General features: G+C 47.8%; 1 long non-coding RNA gene across 1 annotated transcript; it reads left to right on the forward strand.

Annotated features, from left to right (window-relative positions):
* The first annotated feature begins 1,241 nt into the window (after window positions 1–1,241).
* LOC125753663 (uncharacterized) lies at window positions 1,242–3,540 on the forward strand. The gene is made up of 2 exons (XR_007405990.1): window positions 1,242–1,781; window positions 3,341–3,540. It is a non-coding gene; the product is annotated as an uncharacterized LOC125753663 (long non-coding RNA).
* Window positions 3,541–13,268: the final 9,728 nt, after the last annotated feature.

Here is a 13,268-nt window from a genome sequence, read left to right on the forward strand (position 1 = left end):
TGCTTCTGCTAAATTCACTTCCTGGCCCTCAGCATTTACACAGGTAACCAGTACCCTGGGCCTGGAGATGGAGTCAGAATGCTCTCTGTAAATCTCGAAGAAAAAGGGAAGCTACAACAGGCAGATGCCGCAGGATTTTGAGGAGGGGAGTTTTTGTGGAATGTGGACTTTAATTTTTGTCCTAAGTCTAATTTCTGTTCTTTCACCTTGCTAAGGGAGTCCCTGAAACTAGCCATTACATTCTTTTGTGTCCTCTTTTTTTTTAATTTTTATTTATTTATGGTAGTCACAGAGAGAGAGAGAGGGAGAGAGAGAGAGAGAGAGAGAGGCAGAGACATAGGCAGAGGGAGAAGCAGGCTCCATGCACCGGGAGCCCGAGTGGGATTCGATCCCGGGTCTCCAGGATCGCGCCCTGGGCCAAAGGCAGGCGCCAAACCGCTGCGCCACCCAGGGATCCCCTTGTGTCCTCTTTTTAATTGTTTTTTTTTCTTTTTCCCACAAAAATGATACCAATAAGACCATTGCTTGAGGAGAGCTCTCTAAAATGTTCTCTTTCAAATATAGCCAATTCAGAGGATCCATTATCTGGCCATTGACAAATAGGATCTTATATTAATCTCAACAGGGACTCAAACCAATTAAATCTTCTTGGGGTTTAACCATGGATAAGAGAAGCATTCCAAAAGAGGGTGCAGAGGATGCAGTCCTCACAAGATCCAGAAAATTCACTCCCATAATTAGGCTAAGAAAGCAAAGACCTGGGAAGCCCGGGTGGCTCAGCAGTTTAGCGCCGCCTTCAGCCCAGGGCCTGATCCTGGAGACCAAGGATCAAGTCCCACATTAGGCTCCCTGCATGGAGACTGCTTCTCCCTCTGCCTGTGTCTCTGCCTCTCTCTCTCTCTCTCTATCTCATGAATAAATAAAAATCTTCAAAAAAAAAAAGAAAGAAAGAAAGAAAGCAAGCAAGCAAGCAAGCAAAGACCTTCAGTGTCACAGGCAGTAAGAATGGTGGCTCTGGTCTTCCTCAAGAACATGACCTCCAGGGATCCCTGGGTGGCGCAGCGGTTTGGCGCCTGCCTTTGGCCCAGGGCGTGATCCTGGAGACCCGGGATCGAATCCCACATCGGGCCCCCTGTGCATGGAGCCTGCTTCTCCCTCTGCCTATGTCTCTGCCTCTCTCTATTTCTTTCTCTGTGACTATCATAAATAAATAAAAAATTAAAAAAAAAAAAAAAAAGAACATGACCTCCAGTCACAGAGCTGCTGGGATACCAGTCTGGCACTACTGGTATGGGACTTTCCCATTAACCTCACCAACAAGGTCCCCTTGTGGACCAAAACCCCTAAGACAAACTCCCCGGAGAGCTGACTCAGTGGACAAAGACAGTGCTGCTTTTCAGATCTGCAATCTACTCGGCTGTATGCCAACGCGTGCTGGAACACGCATCTTCCAGTGAGAATATTCTCCTTGGTCACAAAGCTAAGCTCTCAAGACATGAAACAGGACGAAAGGAAAAAGCTCATGTGGGCTATGATTCTCTTCCTCATGACCAAGGACACAAGTGACAGAGACCAAAGGAAACAATATCTATCTCCGGGAGAAAAAGGATCAATAGAGGCAAGAGTACTCATAACAAATCTTTACCAGAATCACCATACTCAAGGAATGACTTCACACAAATACCGTCTCCTGCTAATCTGCATTTAGAAAAGGAAAGAGGATTCTCACCACTCTCGCTGCCACTGGATCCAACAGGTGGGAGATCCAGGAGATCCATCTGGTAAGAATTCTTACCTTCTGCTGGCTCTTGTCAGAGGCCCAAGGCTCTCTCAGCTGCAGCAGCCCTGGAGCAAGCAGTGTCCAGCCAGAGAAGGTCCCTTTGCAGGTCGCCAAACTGTCTGGGTGGGAAAATTTTCCTTCTTTCTAGGTTCTTTGGCTGCTCTAACACCTAAATTGACATAAGATTGATTAATAGGAGAAAAAGAAATCTTATTTTGTACGTACAGGGGCCCCATAAAAGTATGAGACCCAAAGGCAGTCAGGCAACTGAGGCTCACATGCCATCCTGAACAAGGAAAGAGATGGGCCTGGGGCTTCAAAAAGGAGGAGGGCAATTTGCAGGAAGATGAGATGAACAGATGTTTGCTAAGCAGATGTTGGCCTTGTCATGTGGGGACGTCTTTCAGATTAAAAAAAAAGTTATCTCTGGTAATAGCTCTTTCTGGGCCAGGCTCCCCATCTGAATTCTTTTAGGCAATTAAGGGAGAGATAAAAGTTTTTCTTAAATCTGCTGGGACTTAATTGCCTTCAGGTCAAAATAATCTACATGCCAAAGTGGCACATTTTGGGGTGACATATTCTGTTTCCCTCCACCTAAAAAAGGTGGAGAAACTGCTATCTTCAATTCATTTCCTCTTATAATCAGACCTGGTTATAATTCCAAATTTTATAAAGTAGCCATGGAGCCATTTGGAAGATTCTGGAATAAAGGGCAATATGCTAGTCCGTGGGGATTTCTGTTTCTGCCAGCCTGTTTTTCTTCACGGCAACAACTGGACTTTTACACCGGAAACTTTTCTAAGCCCTTTCAATATATAAACTCATTTAATTCACCAACCCTCTGACAGTTTCTACATTATCCCCATTTAGGAGAGGAAAATGAGGCACAGAGAAAGTGATTTTCCCTGTGAGGGGAGAGCCTAGGCAGTCGAACTGCCGCACAAAGCACAACACTTGCATGGAGGCCAGGCCTCCAGGCACCTGCTCCCATGGCAGATATAAATGCCTTCCTCTCAAGACTCTTGTAAAAGTATAGCCACAGAAGGAATATTATTCAGCCATGAAAAGGAGTAGGAGTACAGATACATGCTACAGCCTTAGTGAACTTGAAAATATTATGCTAAATGAAAGAGACCAAATACAATGAGCACACATTTTGAATTGTATTATTATTTTTTTAAGATTTTACTTATTTATTTATGAGAGACACACAGAGTGAGAGGCAGAGACAGGCAGAGGGAGAAGCAGGCTCCCTGCAGGCAGCCCAATGTAGGACTCGATCCCAGGACCCTGGGACCACGACCTGAGCCAAAGGCAGATGCTCAACTGCTGAGCCATCCAGGCAACTTGGGGTCTGTTTGTATAATGTCCAGAATAGGCAAATCCATAGAGCCAGAAAGCAGATTACTGGAGAGGCTGGAGGAAGGGGCAGATGATGACTGCTGATGAGTCTAGGGTTGCTTTTTGAAGTGATGAGGTACTCTGGAATTTGTGTGGATGACTGCTCAATTTTGTGAATATTAAAACTATTGAAATACATACTTTAAAAATATTTTTTAGGGTGGCCCGGTGGTGCAGCAGTTTAGTGCCGCCTGCAGCCCATGGTGTGATCCTGGAGACCCGGGATCGAGTCCCACGTCGGGCTCCCTGAATGGAGCCTGCTTCTCCCTCTGCCTGTGTCTCTGCCTCTCTCTCTCTGTGTGTGTCGCTCATGAATAAATAAATAAAATAAATTAAAATAAATAAAAATATTTTTTAATTTTTATAAAAGATGCTATTTACTTATTTGAGAGAAAGAGAGGGCAGGAAAAAGGGGCAGAGGGAGAAGGAGATTCCCTACTGGCTAGGGAGACCAATGTGGGGCTCAAACCTAGGACCTTGAGATCATGACCTAAGCTGAAGGTAGATGCTTAACTCACTGAGCCACCCAGTGAATAAATGAGCTCAATGAGCCACTCTCATGAATAAATAAATAAAATATTTTGAAAAAAAAGAAGTAAATTTTACACCCAATGTGAAGCTCAAACTCATGACCCCAAGATAAAGAGTTGCATGCTTTACCAACTGAGCCAGCCAGGTGCCCCTGAGTTACACATACTTTTAAAGGATTAAAGTTTATAGTATATGAGTTAAATGTAAAAAAAAAAAAAAAAAAAAAAAGGTCTAATGAGAGGAATTTTTTTTAAAGATTCTATTCATTTATTTAAAAAAAAAGATTCTATTCATTTATTCATGAGAGACACACACAGAGAGGCAGAGGCACCCACAGAGGGAGAAGCAGGCTCCCCGAGGGGAGCCCAATACAGAACTCGATCCCTGGACCCCAGGATCATGACCTGAGCCAAAGGCAGACATTCAACCACTGAGCCACCCAGGCGTCCCTAATGAGAGGAATATTTAACAATTTAGTACATCAAAACTGGAGAAGAGTTGTAAAATATATCACCCCCAAATATGCCACATCGGCATAAGGATTATTTTGATTGGAAGGCAATTAAGAAGAAACAGATACAAGGGACACCTTGGTGGCTCAGTTGTTGAGTGTCTGCCTTCAGGTCATGATCCTGGGATTGAGTCCTGCATCGGGCTCCCCTGGGGGAGCCTACTTCTCCCTCTGCCTGTGTCTCTGCCTCTCTCTGTCATGAATAAATAAATAAAATATTAAAAAAAAAAAAAAAGATACAAGAAAAACTCTCCCCTCCTCCTATTTGCCTAAAAGCAGAACATAACTTGTAGAGGTGTCCCCACTCCCCTCTCTACCAGGAAGGACAGAAGTTAATCATCAGAGAAAACTCCAGACCCTTACCAGCCTGGAGATGGCACCAGAGGAACCTATATAACAAATCTTGCTAAAACTAATCCTTGTCCACATTAGTTCCCCCATATACATACCTTCCCACAATTTGCCACCCTAGAAACTCAAAGTCCTTTTCCTTTGTCTTGTCACTTCTCTAAAAATGTATTGTTCTTTTGTTAATATGCTACGATAAGCCCAAGTTCTAACCACTCCTTTGAGTTACTCATCACTGGGTGCTTTCGTGTACGTATGATATACTTTTTAATAAACTTGTTTATTTTTCTCTTGGTAATCTGTCTTTGGTAGTCTAATTTATTCAGATAATTTAAGGTGGGTTGAGGAAAGACATTGTTTTTCTTCTATATTCCTACAGAAATCTCCATGGTCTGGCTTTTTTTCTGTGTCTCAGCTCCTATCTCTCCTACCTCTTAGCTCCTATGACCAGCCTTTGTGGACTTATTCAGTTGATCAAGTTTAAAGTGTCTCTTCCCTCTTCAGAGTCTAAGACAAGGCTAGGCCCACCTGAGGCATCCCTGCATCCAGGAAGCCTTCCTGGTCTTCTGCCTAAGGCAGGGCCACTGACACCTTATATTGCACCATACCATCCTACACTCCCCACCATGGTCATTTGCTCAGTGTCTGGCCTCCTCAATAAACTCTAGGCTCCATGAAAGCAAGGATGGGTTGTTTTGTTTACTATTCTATCCCCTGCCACCAGTACTGAAACAGAAGCAGCACTTACAAATCCTTTGAGTAGAGGATCCCTGGGTGGCTCAGCGGTTTGGTACCTGCCTTTGGCCCAGGGCGTGATCCTGGAGCCCTGAGATTGAGTCCCGCATCGGGCTCCTGGCATGGAGCCTGCTTCTCCCCCCCAACCTCTATGTCTACCATAAATAAATAAATCTTTAAATTTAAAAAAAAAATCCTTTGAGTAGAGAACACAGAGAAGCAGGCTCCATGCAGGGAGCCCGTCATGGGTCTCCATCCTGGGTCTCCAGGATCACACTCCAGGCTGCAGCCGGCGCTAAACCACTGTGCCACCGAGGCTGCCCCTTTTGAGTAGTCTTTTATCATTTTTTTAAAAAAATATTTTATTTATTTATTCATGAGAGACACAGAGAGAGAGGCAGAGGGAGAAGTGGGTTCCTCACAGGGAACCTGATGCAGGACTCGATCCCCGGACCTGGAATCACGCTCTGAGTCAAAGGCAGATGCTCAACTGCTGAGCCACCCAGGTGTCCCATATTTTAACATTTTATTTTCATGATGATAAATGTACTCTTTAACCTCCGTCCCCTATTACCCCTTCACCTCTCCTCACCTTTGATAATCACCAGTTTGTTCTCTATAATCAAGAGTCTGTTTCTTGGTTTTTCTCTTTTTTTTGCTCATTTATTTATTTATTTATTTTGCTCATTTACTTTTGAAATTCCATATGAGTGAAATCATATGGTATTTGTCCTTCTCTAACAGATTTATTTCACTTAGCATTATACTCTCTAGTTCCACCCATGTCATTGCAAATGGTAAGATTTATTCTCTTTTTTTATGGCTGAATAATATTTCATTTTATATATATATAATATATAACATATATATATATATATTCCACTATATATGGATATTATATATCTCGGGTCTCCAGGATCACTCCCTGGGCTGAAGATGGTGCTAAACCACTGAGCCACCCGGGCTGCCATATCCATTCATGTACTGACAGACACTTGGGCTGCTTCCATAATGTGGCTATAAATAATGCCACAATAAATGCAATAAATGCAATAAACATAAGGGTGCATGTATGCCTTTGAATTAGTGTTTTTATATATATTTTTAAAGATTTTATTTATCCATAGAGAGAGAGAGAGAGAGGCAGAGGCACAGGCAGAGGGAGAAGCAGGCTCCATGCAGGGAGCCCAACATGGGACTTGATCCAGGGTCCCCAGGATCAAACCCCGGGCCACAGGTGGTGCTAAACCGCTGCGCCACCGAGGCTGCCCTAGTGTTTTTATATTTGAAGGGTAAATATCCAGTAGTGTGATCACTGGATCTTTGGGTAGTTCTATTGTTAATTTTTTGAGGAACCTCCATACTCTTTTCCACAGTGGCTGCGCCAGTGTGCATTCCCACCAATAGCACAAGGGGATTCCTTTTTCTCCACATCCTCACCAGCACCGGATTCTGAGAAGTCTTGGATGTTTAGGGTAGAACTGAGCACAAGTCTAGGATCTGCAGGGAACTAAATTGTTTTCTCAAAGACAACCAGCTGGTTAATCCTGACACTTCCTTAATACAGAATAGCAACCAGACACAATTGCTGCCACTTACTTGTTGAGCACCTACTACAGTCCAGGCATTTTACAAATATCATCTCCAATCTCCTCCCACAAAACTCTGCTTGGAGTTTCCATATTCTTATCCATGTTGAATATATGAGAACACAGAATCAGGAGATAAGTAACTTGGCAAAGCCACAAGCTAGCATTAAAGTATTTTCTCTTACACGATGTAAGGAAAGGCAATTATCTAGAAAGCTTTTCTCAGTCGCTGGAAGTTTTTTATTTTCTGGGAACATTTTGAAATGCTTAGCAGGAATTTGTGATTCAATAAAGAGAGGGAATAAAAAGACAGGGTATTTCTGTGTGTTCTGTGTGTATAACCTGAAATCACATTCTGGTTCCATTTCCTACTTTTTCCACTTCTAAAACCAAGAGTATAGGGTTTCCTCATACTAATGAATGAAGTAATACTGAATAAGAGCAGGTGACTTCTACTACACGGTAAAAAAACCCAAATTCATTTTGCAAGAAAAGAAACTAATCAAAAAGATAGTCTGTTTTACGCCAGTAAACTAAAAATGGGGCAAGAAGGATTTTGATAAACAGGTGATCCTTAAAGGATTAGTGGCAACGAGAGATGAGCTGGCTGCATAGCCCTCACCTGTTCAGAATAGACAATCTTTCACCAAGCAAGAGAAGCACCTACTGTTCATCAGCTGGGTGTTGGGATCTCTATATTATTAAAGTTTTTAGACATAAAAAGACAAACAGAGACATAACAAATCCCATGGAAGCTGAGGATTTGGAGACTGAGGTTGTAAGGCTGACGCTTCAACTTGGATGAACCATCGCTGCTTCGCTATTAATTGATAAACTTGGCCCAGACTTCAAGTCCTAAATCGCAGCTGCTTCATCTGTAACTCAAGAGTTATGCTGGCCTGCCCTCTCTTAAACTGAGCCTACTCTCATCAGCAAAAAATCACCTTCCTCATAGGTTTAAATAGGCTTGGGAAATTAAAGTTAAGGCAATTAGGACCGGAGAAATTGCTACAGCAGGAAAAAAGAGAGGAAGAATAAGCAGGCTTTTCCTCCTGACTCTGAGAAAGGATCATGAGTCATGTGAATCCTCCAGGATCCCTAGAGGCCAATATTGTAGAATTGGGGTGCTCCTCAGGCATCACCTAGTAGTCTCGTGGCCCTCGCAGGACCAAGCTGCCCCAAGGACAGACAGGAACTGGCACTTCCGGGCCCCTCTGAGCCTTTTCTGTTTGCCAAACCACAACTAACTCTCGTTAATCAAGATGCCATAGGCTGTGTGTAACTTGAACCAAACTTTAAGATTTTATTAGAGAGGGGGAGAGCACGAGGGGAGGGGAGTCTGTTGGTAGAATGGGGTGGTAAGGGAGAGGGGCAAAGGGAGCAGACTCCCTGCTGAGCAGGGAGCCCCCCTGGGGCTGGATCCCAGGACACCAGGATTATGACCTAAAGGGAATGCAGATGCTTAACCCACGGAGCCACACAGCACCCACCCCTGAGCCAAACTTCTTAACGCATAGAAAAAAGCTGGTGGCGAGGGACGCCCGGATGGCTCAGCGCTTGAGCTTCTGCCTTCAGCCCCGGGTGTGATCCTGGAGTCCCGGGATCGAGTCCCATATCAGGCTCCCTGCATGGGGCCTGCTTCTCCCTCCGCCTGTGTCTCTGCCTCTCTCTCTCTCGAATAAAAAAATAAAATCTTAAAAAAGAAAAAAGCTGGCAGCGACCAGGCCAGTTTATTACATAGCGGTAATGTTGGAAAGTGGGTTTACTGCTTTTCCTACTTTCCTTTAAGTCCTTTTGTGTACTTAACCTCTCCGTATTCATTTCTCCATCTGTACCTGGTTAGGATAATTAGAGCACTTAAAACCAGGTCTGGCACCGTCTTTAGTGAATGCCAGCCATCGTGACCTCTCCTGAAAATTTCTACCAAGAATGTGTATCCTTTGTGTTATGAGAAATATTCTCTTTAAAGATTTTTTATTTTATTCACGAGAGACACACACACAGAGAAGGGCAGAGACACAGGCAGAGGGAGGAGCAGGCTCCTTGCAGGAAGCCCGACGCGGGACTCGATCCCGGGTCCCCAGGATAGCGCCCTGGGCCGAAGGCGGCGCTCAGCCACTGAGCCACGCGGGCTGCTGGAGAAATACTTTTCTAAGGCTGTATTGATTACCGTGTTTAACAAACATCCCTGAACAGGAAAACAAACAAAAAAACCACCTTTCCTGCATCCGCGTTCTCCCCCCCCGTTCCCAAACCCACATTCCCGATCTGAACAGCAAGTTGCAAACTGTTGCACCGGCTTGGGGACGGGTCTCTCCCCGTCGCCTTCTACAACCAGTAAGGGCCGCACCGGCCAGCTCCCGCCCCGGAGCGCGCGGCCCCGGGAGTCCGGGCTGCGAGCCGCCCCCCGCGGACGGGCAGAGAAGCAGCTCCTGGCTCCGCCATTAGGGCGCGCGAGGGGAAGAGGGGGCGCCCGGCCCGGCCCCCCCCCCCCACCGCGGCGGCCACCAGCTCGGCGCCTGCGCGCTGCGCGCCCGCTCCGCCCCACCGCGGCCGGCGAGGCCGTTACGACCGTTGAGGGAGGGGAGGGGAGAGCGGGGAGGGGAGGGGAGGGGAGAGCGGGGAGGGGAGGGGAGGGGAGAGCGGGCAGGGGAAGGAGCGCCGCACAGCGCCCCACCCGGCCCGAGCGCGCTGTTCCGGCGAGCCCGGCTCCAGCCCCGGGAGTCCGCTCCAGGCCGCTCCGGACCACTACCCGCTCCGGAGGCGCCGGCCGCGCTCCGTGCTTTCCCTCCAGCCCTTTGTGTCCCGGCGCGCGTCGGGGGGAACGCGGGAACGCGCGCCGTGCTGTGCGCCTGCGCGAGGGGGCGGGACGGCGCGCCCCGCCGGGAGCCGGGAGTGGGCGCTGCTCCGCGCCGACCCGTCCCGCCCCGCCCCCAACCGCCATTTCGTGCTCCGGCGCGCGGGGCCTCCGCATGATGGACGCCCGGAAGCCGGGACAACAAAGGCCCGCGCGCTAGGGCCGCGCGGCCTGCGGATCTTTACGCTGCTCGCAGGGCGAAGATGGCGCCCAGGCGCGGAAGCTGTGCCCGAGTGTGGGGAGACTTGGGCGCGTCTACCTGCGAGCGGGCCCGGCCGCCGTCCTGGGGCGGGGAGGGGCACGCACGGCCTCGTGTGCGCACAGCGCTGGGTGTTCACCTCACCGTGTGTGCACAGCCTCGGGGTACTGCACACGCCCCGGTATCCCCAGACTTGTGTGTGCACCATCCAGCCGCACGAACCGGCGGGTTTCCACGTCCAGTGCGCCTGATCCCGAGTATGCTTCCACCCGAGTGTGCGCACAGCTGTGTTGGCGCCGCCTGGCCGTCTACACGGGCCCGTGTGTACGGACACGTGTTCGCACGAACCCTAAATGTGCAGAGGAGCGTGGATTCATGAACCTGGCGAATGCACCAACCTGTGTTTGCCCTTGGGGGTGTGCACACCCACCAGTGTTGCAGACCCACGAGTGCAAGCTCAGCCTCCCGCAGCCTGGAGCACCCGCGAAAACTTACCACGTTTCTGGCCTGTTTTGGAGTTTTGCCTTTGCTGAGTTTACATGCAAAGCATAACCACCTGCCTGCTACTCTATGCTATTCTTAACCTCTCTATTCTTTTCTCCCAGCTCATTGGATTCCTGCTGAGGCCCCCACTTTGCAATGGGGTCACGCAATGACAGTGAGGGGCAGGCGATGAGAGAAACAAAGAAACGAGCAGTAAAGGGCAACACAAGGAAGCTGGGAAGGAGGCCCCTGGCCCGCTACAGTAAGAGAAGCCTCCTGGAGGAAGCCAAGCGCCATGGCCAGGGCCTGGCTACAGATGGAATCGGGGGTCAAGCCCCAGTTTCTGCTCAGGCCTGAGAACTTTGTTCGACGGGACATTCAAACAGGAGATGACACCAAATTCGTGTATGAGGATGGGGTTGAAGCAGAAGAGGCCTGTTTGTGGGGTCTAGGGGGTAATAGAGCAGGGACAGGCTCAGCAGAGAAGTGGCCTCCCCAGGTTGGGAATGGGGTAGAAAAGCAGGATGGGGGACTATGGTCTCCCCTCCTATGTACACTTCCTGCTGTTTCCAGCTCTTCTGTGTTGAGCACACTCCTCGGAGAGACAAACACTCAAGGCTTCAGCACTGACCTTTACTGGCTGGGTGCCTGGCAGGCACCTAAGTCAGCAGAGATGGAGGGAGATACTGCTTGCAGAATACTGCAGGCACAGGGGAAGTAGTTCTTAAACATGGATGTGAGCATTTATGCTGGAGTGACTTTTAAAGTTCCCTAGTCTGCCATCCTTGTACAGATAAAGTACCATCTCTTGGTGGACCTTTCATATGGTTATGAATGTTTTCTTGTTCCGCTCACTATTCCTAGGTACACCTTAAGGGCATGAAAATACATCACCTCTGGACGCCTTGGGTGCTTTCAGCTAAGGATGTGATCCTGGATGAGTCCCACATTGAGCTCCCTGCATGGAGCCTGCTTCTCCCTCTGCCTATGTCTCTGCTTCTCTCTGTGTGTCTCTAATGAATAAATAAAGAAAAAAAAAAAGAAAAAATACATCACCTCTAACATACCTCCGCATTCCGGTTGAGAATCCCTCTACAACTCCCAATATGTGATCATTGTACCCCCATCTGAATGCGTCTCATGATGGAGAATGGGCCACATCAGAGGACGGACTTTTCGGTGAAGCATGTAAAATTTACCTTTATGAGGCCCAGATATTTGTGACCTGAAATGAAGGCTTTTTATTAGGCCACCCAAAAGATACTTTCTGTGCACATGCCGTGTTAGGCCTGTGTTAAAGCTAGGCTTACAACAGTGAAGGGGAGCAAAATATACTACCCCAATTTATGCCTCTTTAGCATACTGATTATTTTAGGCTGGTTATTTTTCGGAAACAGCAGACACAGGTGAAGCTAAACCGAGTAGAAGTTACCCTTTTGTAAGAAACATTTACATTTATAAAGGAAATCTCCATTTGTAAGGGTATCTCCCTCACTGTACCAGGAAGAGGAGGATGACTCTAAATCTGTGGAAACTCTTATCAAAGGAGAGGACAACAATTTAAATCTGTACAACAACCTTAACACTTGTTTACTGTTACTGGCTCCCTACCCCAGCATCTTTTGTCTTTAACTGAAAGTGATAGGCGACGGCTTTGGCCATTTGGGGGGACTTAGTTACTCCTGTATACTCCCCCCACCCCCAAAAAAGGACTTTTTAAAAAAATATTTATTCATGAGAGACACAGAAAGAGAGAGGCAGAGGGAGGAGCAGGCTCCATGCAGGGAACCCGACAGGGGACTCGGGACTCGATCCTGAGTCTCCAGGATCACGCCCTGGGCTGAAGGCAGCGCTAAACCGCTGAGCTGCCCATTCATGTATACTTTTGTTCATTTTTTTTCTCTTGTTATTCTGTCTTCTATCAATTTAATTATTAGGCCAGCCAAAGAATCTAGAAGGGAAGAAGGGAAAACTTTACCACCCCTGCAGCAGCCAAATTTTCTGCCTCTAGGACCTTATCGATCCAAATCACAGGATGCCAGGTCGAAAGAGCAAATAGCTTCTTCACACTTGATATGATGCTGAAAGTCTACGCAGTGTAGATTACAGCCCCCTGGGCTGTCCCTGTGCATCCTGAATTAAACCTCTAGGGAGGGGGCGCCTGGCTGGCTCAGTCCGTACAGCCAGAGACTCTTGATCTGTGGCTGTAGGCTCGAGCCCCATGTTGGGTGTAAAGATTACTTAAAAATAAAATCTTTGGGGAAAAAAACTCTGGGGAGGTGTGGACTGGATGGGTGCACAACCACCCACCCCCAAACAGAGAGGAGTGACCTTGTCAAACCCAGCCTCCCTCTGTTACCTGCGATAGATACACAGTTGTCCCAGTCCTGGGCATGGTCCATAGTCCTTGCTACTGGGGGTGGGGAGAACTGAGCACATGATTTGGAGCAGGAGGCACTTCATGCAGTTCCTCTGAAGGGGACTATGGGAATGGAGGATGCTCTGGGTTGCCTTTAGGGGTGGGGGTGATCCTGCTGAGCCCTCCTGGCAGCCAACTTCTAGGCAGCTCTGCCTGCCTAGGAGGTGGGGTCTTGGGGATAAATGGCTGTTGTACCAGTGTCACTCAGGCAGGGGTGACACCACCACTTTAATCCACTAGCAGGGCCACAGGCTGGCACTTTCGTCCTAGGAAACCAAGCCTGAGATCTGATCTCAATCAAATCTGTAACCTGAAAGTAGGTGAGGTGCTCCCACCCCCTTTCCTGCTCTGAGCAGGTTGTACTGGATCACTGCTTTGCATTTCACACTTTTCCCACAGGCCAAGGATCTGGGTG

This window comes from Canis lupus, chromosome 25 (genome assembly GCF_003254725.2).
Source record: "Canis lupus dingo isolate Sandy chromosome 25, ASM325472v2, whole genome shotgun sequence".
In the NCBI taxonomy this organism is placed as follows: domain Eukaryota; kingdom Metazoa; phylum Chordata; class Mammalia; order Carnivora; family Canidae; genus Canis; species Canis lupus.